This window comes from Syngnathus acus, unplaced genomic scaffold (genome assembly GCF_901709675.1).
Source record: "Syngnathus acus unplaced genomic scaffold, fSynAcu1.2, whole genome shotgun sequence".
Taxonomy (NCBI): domain Eukaryota; kingdom Metazoa; phylum Chordata; class Actinopteri; order Syngnathiformes; family Syngnathidae; genus Syngnathus; species Syngnathus acus.
This window is the reverse complement of record NW_023590200.1, coordinates 1135-17419: the sequence shown is the minus strand read 5'-3', so window position 1 is coordinate 17419 and position 16285 is coordinate 1135.

Genomic DNA, 16285 nt, shown 5'->3' with positions numbered 1-16285 from the left:
CAGACATCAAATATCAAAATAAAAACAGTGATAAAATGAATCCTGGCGCCTGCGGATCATGTCCTGAAAACCATGTCATCAACAAGTTCATCATAAAAACCAAAAGGGCAAGGGTTAACATATTCTTGTAAATTCAACACAAATTTTCCACGAACGCAATCGACAACCTGCAAGAACGAAAACAAGTTACGCAAGCAGTGCGCAATCCGCTCCTTGGCTGGTGGCTGTTGCTGCAAAAAAAATAAAAATCAAGTCACACAGAAAAACAAAACAGAGCGTGCTCTTGTCGCAAGCAAGCTCAAACGTCAAACATTTGGTCACTGTCCACCTAGTCCGTCACCCTGTCGGGTGAGCTCAAAGTCGTCACACGTCAAATCGTCCAGAGTCTTGATGTTCGATACTAGTTCTGTCTTGTCTGACCATATTACTGAAATGGGCCTTCTCCATCGCACTGTTTTGTTGTCGATGGTGCCCTTGAGTAATCCTAAACCCATATTTAATCCAAAATTAGTCCTGATCAATCGTGCTTTTTCAAATCTGTAGTATCTTTATATTTTTCAGGTGAGAGGAATGTTATCCTCTGCTGTGATCACATCACCCCAACTTTGAATCATGTTAACCATTCACAATACACAAATACCACACCACAATCACAGACTTGACATTCATACACCATTACAAACAAACTGTCATTCCACAACACACACATAAAAACATACAATATTAAATTGTAAAAAGAATCCTCCCTACACAAAATTTTCTCCTCAATTAAAATTTCCCTTTTTTATTTTAAATCCAAAGTTAATATCTAATTGTCTGGTCTCCTGTCCTCTCATTGTTTGCCAATATGCATAATGCTGGAACATGATTTAACTCCTCATTTAGTTTGCTCACATCTCACACTTAGACTATTTGACACTTTGTGTTGAGCTGTAACTTCAATATTTCCACCTTCCCATATTTCTTCCACTAAACAGTTCCATTTTGCTTTCAGTTTAAATTCATCCCTCCAAATAACTATCTCTGGCAAAGAACCAACAATTTATAGAGCACTCCCTTTTACTGTTACCTTGTTCCTTCATTCATCTCCTCACAAGCATAACTGACCCTCCTAAAAAATAATGATACCAAAAATAATGTTTAAAAACAATATACACAGCTTCCTCCTGCCACTTACGCTATCACCTTGAAGATTATCGTTCTCATTTTTGTTGATGCCAATTCTTAAAATTAAAAAAAATGCTTAATCTTGATAATGGAGTCACGCTACGTCACAAATTTTGAAAACCTTCTTCCACGTTCCCCCTTTGTACCTATCAAAACCAATTAAAAATATTTTTGCTGTCATGATCATCATTGTGGCCCTCAAACTTATTGTTCCTGTACTTTAAATTGCCAATCTTTGTACATTTGAAGCCCTTTGAAACTTGCTTGTGGGCTATATAAATAAACTTGACTTGCCTTGACTTTATTATTATTCAACTTCTTCTGCATTCTTCTGCCTCTTTTTATTTATTTATTCCTTTTTTTTTTAGCTTAACTACTTCTACGAATTCATCTGATTCACTTCATTCCACTTTTAACACATTCCAAATATTCATGCCAAATATTCTAAATATTTACGGTTTTCGAGAAATTTACAAATTTTAAGCCAATATTTCACCATTCATTCTTCATGGCACATTCAATATTTCTCATTTTCTTCCACATAATTCCTCCAATTCACCTTCTTTCACTTTCTAGATTAAAATTTCACATTTTCACTTTCAACATTGCGGTAAGATTTTGCAATATTTCCTTTTTTCCTTCTAATTTCTAATTATTATTGTTAATCCTCCGTGACCCTCGTAAGGACAAGCCGCACCAGTAATGGATGGATGGATGGATGGATGGATGGATGGATGGATGGATTGTTAATCCTAACCCCAAGTGCCTATGATAAATTGCCATTTAAATCAATTGTCGCAAGGGTCATGTCACTGTATTCGTTATTTAAAACCCTACTGTATCCTTTTTTAATTAAGTAGTGCCATGTATTACTATTTTGCTGACTATCCAAAATTCCAACTTTCTTATGGCCCCTCGCCCTTTCAAACTCAAATATGCATCCTATAAATCAGTCGCAATTGATGTGCAATTAAATTCTGTCGTTTTGATAAATTTAATTTCTATCGATCAATTTCCACTTTGCAAAGTTTCTGATCACGCTGTTGTATGATTTGTTATTATTAGTGCATCTTCACTGTCCATATCTATGTATTTTGTTTTTTATCCCCATTTCAGTGTCAATAAGCAGCCTTATTATTCCCTCTTTTATCAAAACTCCTCAGATATGTCCGCCCCAGCACCCAAACACACTTCCATCCCTTTTGTCCCACACTCCACCAACTTTGTAATGCTTCAGCAGTCTTTAACAACTGCTGGCGGGACGTCCGTGAATGCTTATACGCCCTCCGAGCACTCCTGCCGGTCGTGACTTAGAGACCGCGCCCGGTCACTTATGGGACCCTATTTAGCCCGCGGACCAGCCGGCGGGTATTCCGTGAAAGCCTATCCGCCCTCTGAGCACTCCTGCCGGGCGTGAGTTAGAGACCGCGCCCGGTATTTTATGGGACCCTATTTGGCCCGCTGACCGGCCGGCGGGTCTTCCGTGAAAGCCTATCCGCCCTCCGAGCACTCCTGCCGGGCTTGAGTTAGAGACCGCGCGCGGACACTTATGGGACCCTATTTGGCCCGCGGACCGGCTGGCGGGACGTCCGTGAATGCCTATCCCCCCTCCGAGCACTCCTGCCGGGCGTGAGTTAGAGACCGCGCCCGGTCACTTATGGGACCCTATTTGGCCCGCGGACCTGCTTGCGGGTCTTTCGTGAAAGCCTATTCGCCTTCCGAGCTCTCATGCCGGTCGTGGGTTAGCGTCCGCGCCCGGTCACTTATGGGACCCTATTTGGCCCACGGACCTGCTGGCGGGACGTCCGTGAAAGCTTATCCGCCCTCCGAGCACTCCTGCCGGGCGTGACTTAGAGACCGCGCCCGGTCACTTATGGGACCCTATTTGACCCGCGGACCTGCTGGCGGGTCGTCCGTGAAAGCTTATCCGCCCTCCGAGCACTCCTGCCGTTCGTGACTTAGAGACCGCGCCCGGTCACTTATGGGACCCTATTTGGCCCGCGGACCAGCCGGCGGGTATTCCGTGAAAGCCTATTCGCCCTCCGAGCACTCCTGCCGGGCGTGAGTTAGAGACCGCGCCCGGTAATTTATGGGACCCTATTTGGCCCGCGGACCGGCCGGCGGGTCTTCCGTGAAAGCCTATCCGCCCTCCGAGCACTCCTGCCGGGCTTGAGTTAGAGACTGCGCGCGGTCACTTATGGGACCCTATTTGGCCCGCGGACCGGCTGGCGGGACGTCCGTGAATGCCTATCCGCCCTCCGAGCACTCCTGCCGGGCGTGAGTTAGAGACCGCGCCCGGTCACTTATGGGACCCTATTTGGCCCGCGGACCTGCCTGCGGGTCTTTCGTGAAAGCCTATTCGCCTTCCGAGCTCTCATGCCGGGCGTGGGTTAGCGTCCGCGCCCGGTCCCTTATGGAACCCTATTTGGCCCGCGGACCGGCTAGCGGGTCTTCCGTGAAAGCTTATCCGCCTTCCGAGCGCTCTTGCCGGGCGTGAGTTAGCGTCCGCGCCCGGTCGCCTCACGTCACTCTGGTTAGGTTGGCATAGTAAAAAGCGCTCTTGGGGGCTTGAGAGTGCCGAGTTTATCACTGCGCATGAAGAAATGACCACCTGCAACGTTTGGTTTATGTTTTATGAGCATTTTTAATTGTATTGCTTAGAGCGCATTTTCTCGACGAGCTGAGCACGTTTTCTAGTTAAAAGCGCTCTTGGGTGCTTCAGAGTGCCGAGTTTATCACTGCGCATGAAGAAATGACCACCTGCAACGTTTGGTTTATGTTTTATAAGCATTTTTAATTGTATTGCTTAGAGTGCATTTTCTCGACGAGCTGAGCACGTTTTCTAGTAAAAAGCGCTCTTGGGTTCTTCAGAGTGCCGAGTTGAGTGCGTGGTTTAGCGTCCGCGCCCGGTCCCTTATGGAACCTATTTGGCCCGCGGACCGGCTGGCGGCGCTTCCGTGAAAGCCTATCCGCCTTCCGAGCGCTCTTGCCGGGCGTGGGTTAGCGGCCGCGCCCGGTCACTTACGGGACCCTATTTGGCCCGCGGACCGGCCGGCGGGGGCTCCGTGAAAGCCTATCCGCCCTCCGAGCGCTCCTGCCGGGCGTGGGTTAGCGGCCGCGCACGGTATTTTATGGGACCCTAATTGGCCCGCGGACTGGCCTGCGGTACCGCCGTGAAAGCCTGTCCGCCCTCCGAGCGCTCCTGCCGGGCGTGGGTTAGCGGCCGCGCACGGTACTTTATGAAACCCTAATTGGCCCGCGGACCGGCCGGCGGGGGTTCCGTGAAAGCCTATCCGCCCTCCGAGCACTCCTGCCGGGCGTGAGTTAGAGACCGCGCCCGGTCACTTACGGGACCCTAATTGGCCCGCGGACCGGCCTGCGGGACGTCCGTGAATGCCTATTCGCCCTCCGAGCACTCCTGCCGGGCTTGAGTAAGAGACCGCGCCCGGTCACTTACGGGACCCTAATTGGCCCGCGGACCGGCCGGCGGGACGTCCGTGAATGCCTATCCGCCCTCCGAGCTCTCCTGCCGGGCCTGAGTTAGAGACCGCACCCGGTCACTTATGGGACCCTAATTGGCCCGCGGACCGTCTGGTGGGACGTCCGTGAAAGCTTATTCGCCCTCCGAGCACTCCTGCCGGGCGTGACTTAGAGACCAAGCCCGGTCACTTACGGGACCCTAATTGGCCCGCGGACCAACCGGCGGGACATCCGTGAATGCCTATCCGCCCTCCGAGCACTCCTGCCGGGCCTGAGTTAGAGACCGCGCCCGGTCACTTATGGGACCCTAATTGGCCCGCGGACCGGCTGGCGGGACGTCCGTGAAAGCTTATCCGCCCTCCGAGCACTCCTGCCGGGCGTGACTTAGAGACCAAGCCCGGTGACTTACGGGACCCTAATTGGCTAACGGACCGACTGGCGGGACGTCCGTGAATGCCTATCCGCCCTCCGAGCACTCCTGCCGGGCCTGAGTTAGAGACCGCGCCCGGTCACTTATGGGACCCTATTTGGCCCACGGACCTGCTGGTGGGACGTCCGTGAAAGCTTATCCGCCCTCCGAGCACTCCTGCCGGGCGTGACTTAGAGACCGCGCCCGGTCACTTATGGGACCCTATTTGGCCCGCGGACCTGCTGGCGGGTCGTCCGTGAAAGCTTATCCGCCCTCCGAGCACTCCTGCCGGTCGTGACTTAGAGACCGCGCCCGGTCACTTATGGGACCCTATTTGGCCCGCGGACCAGTCGGCGGGTATTCCGTGAAAGCCTATTCGCCCTCCGAGCACTCCTGCCGGGCGTGAGTTAGAGACCGCGCCCGGTAATTTATGGGACCCTAATTGGCCCGCGGACCGGCCGGCGGGTCTTCCGTGAAAGCCTATCCGCCCTCCGAGCACTCCTGCCGGGCTTGAGTTAGAGACCGCGCGCGGTCACTTATGGGACCCTATTTGGCCCGCGGACCAGCTGGCGGGACGTCCGTGAATGCCTATCCGCCCTCCGAGCACTCCTGCCGGGCGTGAGTTAGAGACCGCGCCCGGTCACTTATGGGACCCTATTTGGCCCGCGGACCGGCCTGCGGGTCTTTCGTGAAAGCCTATTCGCCTTCCGAGCTCTCATGCCGGGCGTGGGTTAGCGTCCGCGCCCGGTCCCTTATGGAACCCTATTTGGCCCGCGGACCGGCTGGCGTGGCTTCCGTGAAAGCTTATCCGCCTTCCGAGCGCTCTTGCCGTGCGTGAGTTAGCGTCCGCGCCCGGTCGCCTCACGTCACTCTGGTTAGGTTGGCATAGTAAAAAGCGCTCTTGGGGGCTTGAGAGTGCCGAGTTTATCACTGCGCATGAAGAAATGACCACCTGCAACGTTTGGTTTATGTTTTATAAGCATTTTTAGTTTTATTGCTTAAATCGCATTTTCTCGACGAGCTGAGCACGTTTTCTGGATGGTGCCTCTCCCGTCACTCTGGTTAGGTTGGCATAGTAAAAAGTGCTCTTGGGGGCTTCAGAGTGCCCAGTTTATCACTGCGCATGCAGAAATGACCACCTGCAACGTTTGGTTTATGTTTTATAAGCATTTTTAGTTTTATTGCTTAAATCGCATTTTCTCGACGAGCTGAGCACGTTTTCTGGATGGTGCCTCTCCATTCACTCTGGTTAGGTTGGCAAATTAAAAAGTGCTCTTGGGTGCTTCAGAGTGCCGAGTTTATCACTGCGCATGAAGAAATGACCACCTGCAACGTTTGGTTTATGTTTTATAAGCATTTTTAATTGTATTGCTTAGAGCGCATTTTCTCGACGAGCTGAGCACGTTTTCTAGTAAAAAGCGCTCTTGGGTGCTTCAGAGTGCCGAGTTTATCACTGCGCATGCAGAAATGACCACCTGCAACGTTTGGTTTATGTTTTATAAGCATTTTTAATTTTATTGCTTAGATCGCATTTTCTCGACGAGCTGAGCACGTTTTCTGGAGGGTGCCTCTCCCGTCACTCGGCTTAGGTTGGCATAGTAAAAAGCGCTCTTGGGGGCTTCAGAGTGCCGAGTTTATCACTGCGCATGAAGAAATGACCACCTGCAACGTTTGGTTTATGTTTTATAAGCATTTTTAGTTTTATTGCTTAAATCGCATTTTCTCGACGAGCTGAGCACGTTTTCTGGATGGTGCCTCTCCCGTCACTCTGGTTAGGTTGGCATAGTAAAAAGTGCTCTTGGGGGCTTCAGAGTGCCCAGTTTATCACTGCGCATGCAGAAATGACCACCTGCAACATTTGGTTTATGTTTTATAAGCATTTTTAATTTTATTGCATAAATCGCATTTTCTCGACGAGCTGAGCACGTTTTCTGGATGGTGGCTCTCCCGTCACTCTGGTTAGGTTGGCATAGTAAAAAGCGCTCTTGGGGGCTTGAGAGTGCCGAGTTTATCACTGCGCATGAAGAAATGACCACCTGCAACGTTTGGTTTATGTTTTATAAGCATTTCTAGTTTTATTGCTTAAATCGCATTTTCTCGACGAGCTGAGCACGTTTTCTGGATGGTGCCTCTCCCGTCACTCTGGTTAGGTTGGCATAGTAAAAAGTGCTCTTGGGGGCTTCAGAGTGCCCAGTTTATCACTGCGCATGCAGAAATGACCACCTGCAACGTTTGGTTTATGTTTTATAAGCATTTTTAGTTTTATTGCTTAAATCGCATTTTCTCGACGAGCTGAGCACGTTTTCTGGATGGTGCCTCTCCCGTCACTCTGGTTAGGTTGGCAAAGTAAAAAGCGCTCTTGGGTGCTTCAGAGTGCCGAGTTTATCACTGCGCATGAAGAAATGACCACCTGCAACGTTTGGTTTATGTTTTATAAGCATTTTTAATTGTATTGCTTAGAGTGCATTTTCTCGACGAGCTGAGCACGTTTTCTAGTAAAAAGCGCTCTTGGGTTCTTCAGAGTGCCGAGTTGAGTGCGTGGTTTAACGTCCGCGCCCGGTCCCTTATGGAACCTATTTGGCCCGCGGACCGGCTGGCGGCGCTTCCGTGAAAGCCTATCCGCCTTCCGAGCGCTCTTGCCGGGCGTGGGTTAGCGGCCGCGCCCGGTCACTTACGGGACCCTATTTGGCCCGCGGACCGGCCGGCGGGGGCTCCGTGAAAGCCTATCCGCCCTCCGAGCGCTCCTGCCGGGCGTGGGTTAGCGGCCGCGCACGGTACTTTATGGGACCCTAATTGGCCCGCGGACTGGCCTGCGGTACCTCCGTGAAAGCCTGTCCGCCCTCAGAGCGCTCCTGCCGGGCGTGGGTTAGCGGACGCGCACGGTACTTTATGAAACCCTAATTGGCCCGCGGACCGGCCGGCGGGGGTTCCGTGAAAGCCTATCCGCCCTCCGAGCACTCCTTCCGGGCGTGAGTTAGAGACCGCGCCCGGTCACTTACGGGACCCTAATTGGCCCGCGGACCGGTCTGCGGGACGTCCGTGAATGCCTATCCGCCCTCCGAGCACTCCTGCCGGGCTTGAGTAAGAGACCGCGCCCGGTCACTTACGGGACCCTAATTGGCCCGCGGACCGGCCGGCGGGACGTCCGTGAATGCCTATCCGCCCTCCGAGCTCTCCTGCCGGGCCTGAGTTAGAGACCGCGCCCGGTCACTTATGGGACCCTAATTGGCCCGCGGACCGTCTGGCGGGAAGTCCGTGAAAGCTTATTCGCCCTCCGAGCACTCCTGCCGGGCGTGACTTAGAGACCAAGCCCGGTCACTTACGGGACCCTAATTGGCCCGCGGACCGACCGGCGGGACGTCCGTGAATGCCTATCCGCCCTCCGAGCACTCCTGCCGGGCCTGAGTTAGAGACCGCGCCCGGTCACTTATGGGACCCTAATTGGCCCGCGGACCGGCTGGCGGGACGTCCGTGAAAGCTTATCCGCCCTCCGAGCACTCCTACCGGGCGTGACTTAGAGACCAAGCCCGGTCACTTACGGGACCCTAATTGGCCCGCGGACCGACCGGCGGGACGTCCCTGAATGCCTATGCGCCCTCCGAGCACTCCTGCCGGGCCTGAGTTAGAGACCGCGCCCGGTCACTTATGGGACCCTATTTGGCCCACGGACCTGCTGGCGGGACGTCCGTGAAAGCTTATCCGCCCTCCGAGCACTCCTGCCGGGCGTGACTTAGAGACCGCGCCCGGTCACTTATGGGACCCTATTTGGCCCGCGGACCTGCTGGCGGGACATCCGTGAATGCTTATCCGCCCTCCGAGCACTCCTGCCGGTCGTGACTTAGAGACCGCGCCCGGTCACTTATGGGACCCTATTTAGCCCGCGGACCAGCTGGCGGGACGTCCGTGAAAGCTTATCCGCCTTCCGAGCGCTCTTGCCGTGCGTGAGTTAGCGTCCGCGCCCGGTCGCCTCACGTCACTCTGGTTAGGTTGGCATAGTAAAAAGCGCTCTTGGGGGCTTGAGAGTGCCGAGTTTATCACTGCGCATGAAGAAATGACCACCTGCAACGTTTGGTTTATGTTTTATAAGCATTTTTAGTTTTATTGCTTAAATCGCATTTTCTCGACGAGCTGAGCACGTTTTCTGGATGGTGCCTCTCCCGTCACTCTGGTTAGGTTGGCATAGTAAAAAGTGCTCTTGGGGGCTTCAGAGTGCCCAGTTTATCACTGCGCATGCAGAAATGACCACCTGCAACGTTTGGTTTATGTTTTATAAGCATTTTTAGTTTTATTGCTTAAATCGCATTTTCTCGACGAGCTGAGCACGTTTTCTGGATGGTGCCTCTCCATTCACTCTGGTTAGGTTGGCAAATTAAAAAGTGCTCTTGGGTGCTTCAGAGTGCCGAGTTTATCACTGCGCATGAAGAAATGACCACCTGCAACGTTTGGTTTATGTTTTATAAGCATTTTTAATTGTATTGCTTAGAGCGCATTTTCTCGACGAGCTGAGCACGTTTTCTAGTAAAAAGCGCTCTTGGGTGCTTCAGAGTGCCGAGTTTATCACTGCGCATGCAGAAATGACCACCTGCAACGTTTGGTTTATGTTTTATAAGCATTTTTAATTTTATTGCTTAGATCGCATTTTCTCGACGAGCTGAGCACGTTTTCTGGAGGGTGCCTCTCCCGTCACTCGGCTTAGGTTGGCATAGTAAAAAGCGCTCTTGGGGGCTTCAGAGTGCCGAGTTTATCACTGCGCATGAAGAAATGACCACCTGCAACGTTTGGTTTATGTTTTATAAGCATTTTTAGTTTTATTGCTTAAATCGCATTTTCTCGACGAGCTGAGCACGTTTTCTGGATGGTGCCTCTCCCGTCACTCTGGTTAGGTTGGCATAGTAAAAAGTGCTCTTGGGGGCTTCAGAGTGCCCAGTTTATCACTGCGCATGCAGAAATGACCACCTGCAACATTTGGTTTATGTTTTATAAGCATTTTTAATTTTATTGCATAAATCGCATTTTCTCGACGAGCTGAGCACGTTTTCTGGATGGTGGCTCTCCCGTCACTCTGGTTAGGTTGGCATAGTAAAAAGCGCTCTTGGGGGCTTGAGAGTGCCGAGTTTATCACTGCGCATGAAGAAATGACCACCTGCAACGTTTGGTTTATGTTTTATAAGCATTTCTAGTTTTATTGCTTAAATCGCATTTTCTCGACGAGCTGAGCACGTTTTCTGGATGGTGCCTCTCCCGTCACTCTGGTTAGGTTGGCATAGTAAAAAGTGCTCTTGGGGGCTTCAGAGTGCCCAGTTTATCACTGCGCATGCAGAAATGACCACCTGCAACGTTTGGTTTATGTTTTATAAGCATTTTTAGTTTTATTGCTTAAATCGCATTTTCTCGACGAGCTGAGCACGTTTTCTGGATGGTGCCTCTCCCGTCACTCTGGTTAGGTTGGCAAAGTAAAAAGCGCTCTTGGGTGCTTCAGAGTGCCGAGTTTATCACTGCGCATGAAGAAATGACCACCTGCAACGTTTGGTTTATGTTTTATAAGCATTTTTAATTGTATTGCTTAGAGTGCATTTTCTCGACGAGCTGAGCACGTTTTCTAGTAAAAAGCGCTCTTGGGTTCTTCAGAGTGCCGAGTTGAGTGCGTGGTTTAACATCCGCGCCCGGTCCCTTATGGAACCTATTTGGCCCGCGGACCGGCTGGCGGCGCTTCCGTGAAAGCCTATCCGCCTTCCGAGCGCTCTTGCCGGGCGTGGGTTAGCGGCCGCGCCCGGTCACTTACGGGACCCTATTTGGCCCGCGGACCGGCCGGCGGGGGCTCCGTGAAAGCCTATCCGCCCTCCGAGCGCTCCTGCCGGGCGTGGGTTAGCGGCCGCGCACGGTACTTTATGGGACCCTAATTGGCCCGCGGACTGGCCTGCGGTACCTCCGTGAAAGCCTGTCCGCCCTCAGAGCGCTCCTGCCGGGCGTGGGTTAGCGGACGCGCACGGTACTTTATGAAACCCTAATTGGCCCGCGGACCGGCCGGCGGGGGTTCCGTGAAAGCCTATCCGCCCTCCGAGCACTCCTTCCGGGCGTGAGTTAGAGACCGCGCCCGGTCACTTACGGGACCCTAATTGGCCCGCGGACCGGTCTGCGGGACGTCCGTGAATGCCTATCCGCCCTCCGAGCACTCCTGCCGGGCTTGAGTAAGAGACCGCGCCCGGTCACTTACGGGACCCTAATTGGCCCGCGGACCGGCCGGCGGGACGTCCGTGAATGCCTATCCGCCCTCCGAGCTCTCCTGCCGGGCCTGAGTTAGAGACCGCGCCCGGTCACTTATGGGACCCTAATTGGCCCGCGGACCGTCTGGCGGGACGTCCGTGAAAGCTTATTCGCCCTCCGAGCACTCCTGCCGGGCGTGACTTAGAGACCAAGCCCGGTCACTTACGGGACCCTAATTGGCCCGCGGACCGACCGGCGGGACGTCCGTGAATGCCTATCCGCCCTCCGAGCACTCCTGCCGGGCCTGAGTTAGAGACCGCGCCCGGTCACTTATGGGACCCTAATTGGCCCGCGGACCGGCTGGCGGGACGTCCGTGAAAGCTTATCCGCCCTCCGAGCACTCCTACCGGGCGTGACTTAGAGACCAAGCCCGGTCACTTACGGGACCCTAATTGGCCCGCGGACCGACCGGCGGGACGTCCCTGAATGCCTATGCGCCCTCCGAGCACTCCTGCCGGGCCTGAGTTAGAGACCGCGCCCGGTCACTTATGGGACCCTATTTGGCCCACGGACCTGCTGGCGGGACGTCCGTGAAAGCTTATCCGCCCTCCGAGCACTCCTGCCGGGCGTGACTTAGAGACCGCGCCCGGTCACTTATGGGACCCTATTTGGCCCGCGGACCTGCTGGCGGGACATCCGTGAATGCTTATCCGCCCTCCGAGCACTCCTGCCGGTCGTGACTTAGAGACCGCGCCCGGTCACTTATGGGACCCTATTTAGCCCGCGGACCAGCCGGCGGGTATTCCGTGAAAGCCTATCCGCCCTCCGAGCACTCCTGCCGGGCGTGAGTTAGAGACCGCGCCCGGTATTTTATGGGACCCTATTTGGCCCGCGGACCGGTCGGCGGATCTTCCGTGAAAGCCTATCCGCCCTCCGAGCACTCCTGCCGGGCTTGAGTTAGAGACCGCGCGCGGTCACTTATGGGACCCTATTTGGCCCGCGGACCGGCTGGCGGGACGTACGTGAATGCCTATCCGCCCTCCGAGCACTCCTGCCGGGCGTGAGTTAGAGACCGCGCCCGGTCACTTATGGGACCCTATTTGGCCCGCGGACCGGCTTGCGGGTCTTTCGTGAAAGCCTATTCGCCTTCCGAGCTCTCATGCCGGGCGTGGGTTAGCGTCCGCGCCCGGTCCCTTATGGAACCCTATTTGGCCCGCGGACCGGCTGGCGGGGCTTCCGTGAAAGCTTATCCGCCTTCCGAGCGCTCTTGCCGGGCGTGAGTTAGCGTCCGCGCCCGGTCGCCTCACGTCACTCTGGTTAGGTTGGCATAGTAAAAAGCGCTCTTGGGGGCTTCAGAGTGCCGAGTTTATCACTGCGCATGAAGAAATGACCACCTGCAACGTTTGGTTTATGTTTTATAAGCATTTTTAGTTTTATTGCTTAAATCGCATTTTCTCGACAAGCTGAGCACGTTTTCTGGATGGTGCCTCTCCCGTCACTCTGGTTAGGTTGGCATAGTAAAAAGTGCTCTTGGGGGCTTCAGAGTGCCCAGTTTATCACTGCGCATGCAGAAATGACCACCTGCAACGTTTGGTTTATGTTTTATAAGCATTTTTAGTTTTATTGCTTAAATCGCATTTTCTCGACGAGCTGAGCACGTTTTCTGGATGGTGCCTCTCCCGTCACTCTGGTTAGGTTGGCAAAGTAAAAAGCGCTCTTGGGTGCTTCAGAGTGCCGAGTTTATCACTGCACATGAAGAAATGACCACCTGCAACGTTTGGTTTATGTTTTATGAGCATTTTTAATTGTATTGCTTAGAGCGCATTTTCTCGACGAGCTGAGCACGTTTTCTAGTTAAAAGCGCTCTTGGGTGCTTCAGAGTGCCGAGTTTATCACTGCGCATGAAGAAATGACCACCTGCAACGTTTGGTTTATGTTTTATAAGCATTTTTAATTTTATTGCATAAATCGCATTTTCTCGACGAGCTGAGCACGTTTTCTGGATGGTGCCTCTCCCGTCACTCTGGTTAGGTTGGCAAAGTAAAAAGCGCTCTTGGGTGCTTCAGAGTGCCGAGTTTATCACTGCACATGAAGAAATGACCACCTGCAACGTTTGGTTTATGTTTTATAAGCATTTTTAATTGTATTGCTTAGAGTGCATTTTCTCGACGAGCTGAGCACGTTTTCTAGTAAAAAGCGCTCTTGGGTTCTTCAGAGTGCCGAGTTGAGTGCGTGGTTTAGCGTCCGCGCCCGGTCCCTTATGGAACCTATTTGGCCCGCGGACCGGCTTGCGGCGCTTCCGTGAAAGCCTATCCGCCTTCCGAGCGCTCTTGCCGGGCGTGGGTTAGCGGCCGCGCCTGGTCACTTACGGGACCCTATTTGGCCCGCGGACCGGCCGGCGGGGGCTCCGTGAAAGCCTATCCGCCCTCCGAGCGCTCCTGCCGGGCGTGGGTTAGCGGCCGCGCACGGTACTTTATGGGACCCTAATTGGCCCGCGGACTGGCCTGCGGTACCTCCGTGAAAGCCTGTCCGCCCTCCGAGCGCTCCTGCCGGGCGTGGGTTAGCGGCCGCGCACGGTACTTTATGAAACCCTAATTGGCCCGCGGACCGGCCGGCGGGGGTTCCGTGAAAGCCTATCCGCCCTCCGAGCACTCCTGCCGGGCGTGAGTTAGAGACCGCGCCCGGTCACTTACGGGACCCTAATTGGCCCGCGGACCGGCCTGCGGGACGTCCGTGAATGCCTATCCGCCCTCCGAGCACTCCTGCCGGGCTTGAGTAAGAGACCGCGCCCAGTCAATTACGGGACCCTAATTGGCCCGCGGACCGGCCGGCGGGACGTCCGTGAATGCCTATCCGCCCTCCGAGCTCTCCTGCCGGGCCTGAGTTAGAGACCGCGCCCGGTCACTTATGGGACCCTAATTGGCCCGCGGACCGTCTGGCGGGACGTCCGTGAAAGCTTATTCGCCCTCCGAGCACTCCTGCCGGGCGTGACTTAGAGACCAAGCCAGGTCACTTACGGGACCCTAATTGGCCCGCGGACCGACCGGCGGGTCTTCCGTGAAAGCCTATCCGCCCTTCGAGCACTCCTGCCGGGCTTGAGTTAGAGACCGCGCCCGGTCACTTATGGGACCCTATTTGGCCCGCGGACCGGCTTGCGGGTCTTTCGTGAAAGCCTATTCGCCTTCCGAGCTCTCATGCCGGGCGTGAGTTAGCGTCCGCGCCCGGTCGCCTCACATCACTCTGGTTAGGTTGGCATAGTAAAAAGTGCTCTTGGGGGCTTCAGAGTGCCCAGTTTATCACTGCGCATGCAGAAATGACCACCTGCAACGTTTGGTTTATGTTTTATAAGCATTTTTAGTTTTATTGCTTAAATCGCATTTTCTCGACGAGCTGAGCACGTTTTCTGGATGGTGCCTCTCCCGTCACTCTGGTTAGGTTGGCAAAGTAAAAAGCGCTCTTGGGTGCTTCAGAGTGCCGAGTTTATCACTGCGCATGAAGAAATGACCACCTGCAACGTTTGGTTTATGTTTTATAAGCATTTTTAATTGTATTGCTTAGAGTGCATTTTCTCGACGAGCTGAGCACGTTTTCTAGTAAAAAGCGCTCTTGGGTTCTTCAGAGTGCCGAGTTGAGTGCGTGGTTTAGCGTCCGCGCCCGGTCCCTTATGGAACCTATTTGGCCCGCGGACCGGCTGGCGGCGCTTCCGTGAAAGCCTATCCGCCTTCCGAGCGCTCTTGCCGGGCGTGGGTTAGCGGCCGCGCCCGGTCACTTACGGGACCCTATTTGGCCCGCGGACCGGCCGGCGGGGGCTCCGTGAAAGCCTATCCGCCCTCCGAGCGCTCCTGCCGTGCGTGGGTTAGCGGCCGCGCACGGTACTTTATGGGACCCTAATTGGCCCGCGGACTGGCCTGCGGTACTTCCGTGATAGCCTGTCCGCCCTCCGAGCGCTCCTGCCGGGCGTGGGTTAGCGGCCGCGCACGGTACTTTATGAAACCCTAATTGGCCCGCGGACCGGCCGGCGGGGTTCCGTGAAAGCCTATACGCCCTCCGAGCACTCCTGCCGGGCGTGAGTTAGAGACCGCGCCCGGTCACTTACGGGACCCTAATTGGCCCGCGGACCGGCCTGCGGGACGTCCGTGAATGCCTATTCGCCCTCCGAGCACTCCTGCCGGGCTTGAGTAAGAGACCGCGCCCGGTCACTTACGGGACCCTAATTGGCCCGCGGACCGGCTGGCGGGACGTCCGTGAAAGCTTATCCGCCCTCCGAGCACTCCTGCCGGGCGTGACTTAGAGACCAAGCCCGGTCACTTACGGGACCCTAATTGGCCCACGGACCGACCGGCGGGACGTCCGTGAATGCCTATCCGCCCTCCGAGCACTCCTGCCGGGCCTGAGTTAGAGACCGCGCCCGGTCACTTATGGGACCCTATTTGGCCCACGGACCTGCTGGCGGGACGTCCGTGAAAGCTTATCCGCCCTCCGAGCACTCCTGCCGGGCGTGACTTAGAGACCGCGCCCGGTCACTTATGGGACCCTATTTGACCCGCGGACCTGCTGGCGGGTCGTCCGTGAAAGCTTATCCGCCCTCCGAGCACTCCTGCCGGTCGTGACTTAGAGACCGCGCCCGGTCACTTATGGGACCCTATTTGGCCCGCGGACCAGCCGGCGGGTATTCCTTGAAAGCCTATTCGCCCTCCGAGCACTCCTGCCGGGCGTGAGTTAGAGACCGCGCCCGGTAATTTATGGGACCCTATTTGGCCCGCGGACCGGCCGGCGGGTCTTCCGTGAAAGCCTATCCGCCCTCCGAGCACTCCTGCCGGGCTTGAGTTAGAGACCGCGCGCGGTCACTTATGGGACCCTATTTGGCCCGCGGACCGGCTGGCGGGACCTCCGTGAATGCCTATCCGCCCTCCGAGCACTCCTGCCGGGCGTGAGTTAGAGACCGCGCCCGGTCACTTATGGGACCCTATTTGGCCCGCAGACCGGCCTGCGGGTCTTTCGTGAAAGCCTATTCGCCTTCCGAGC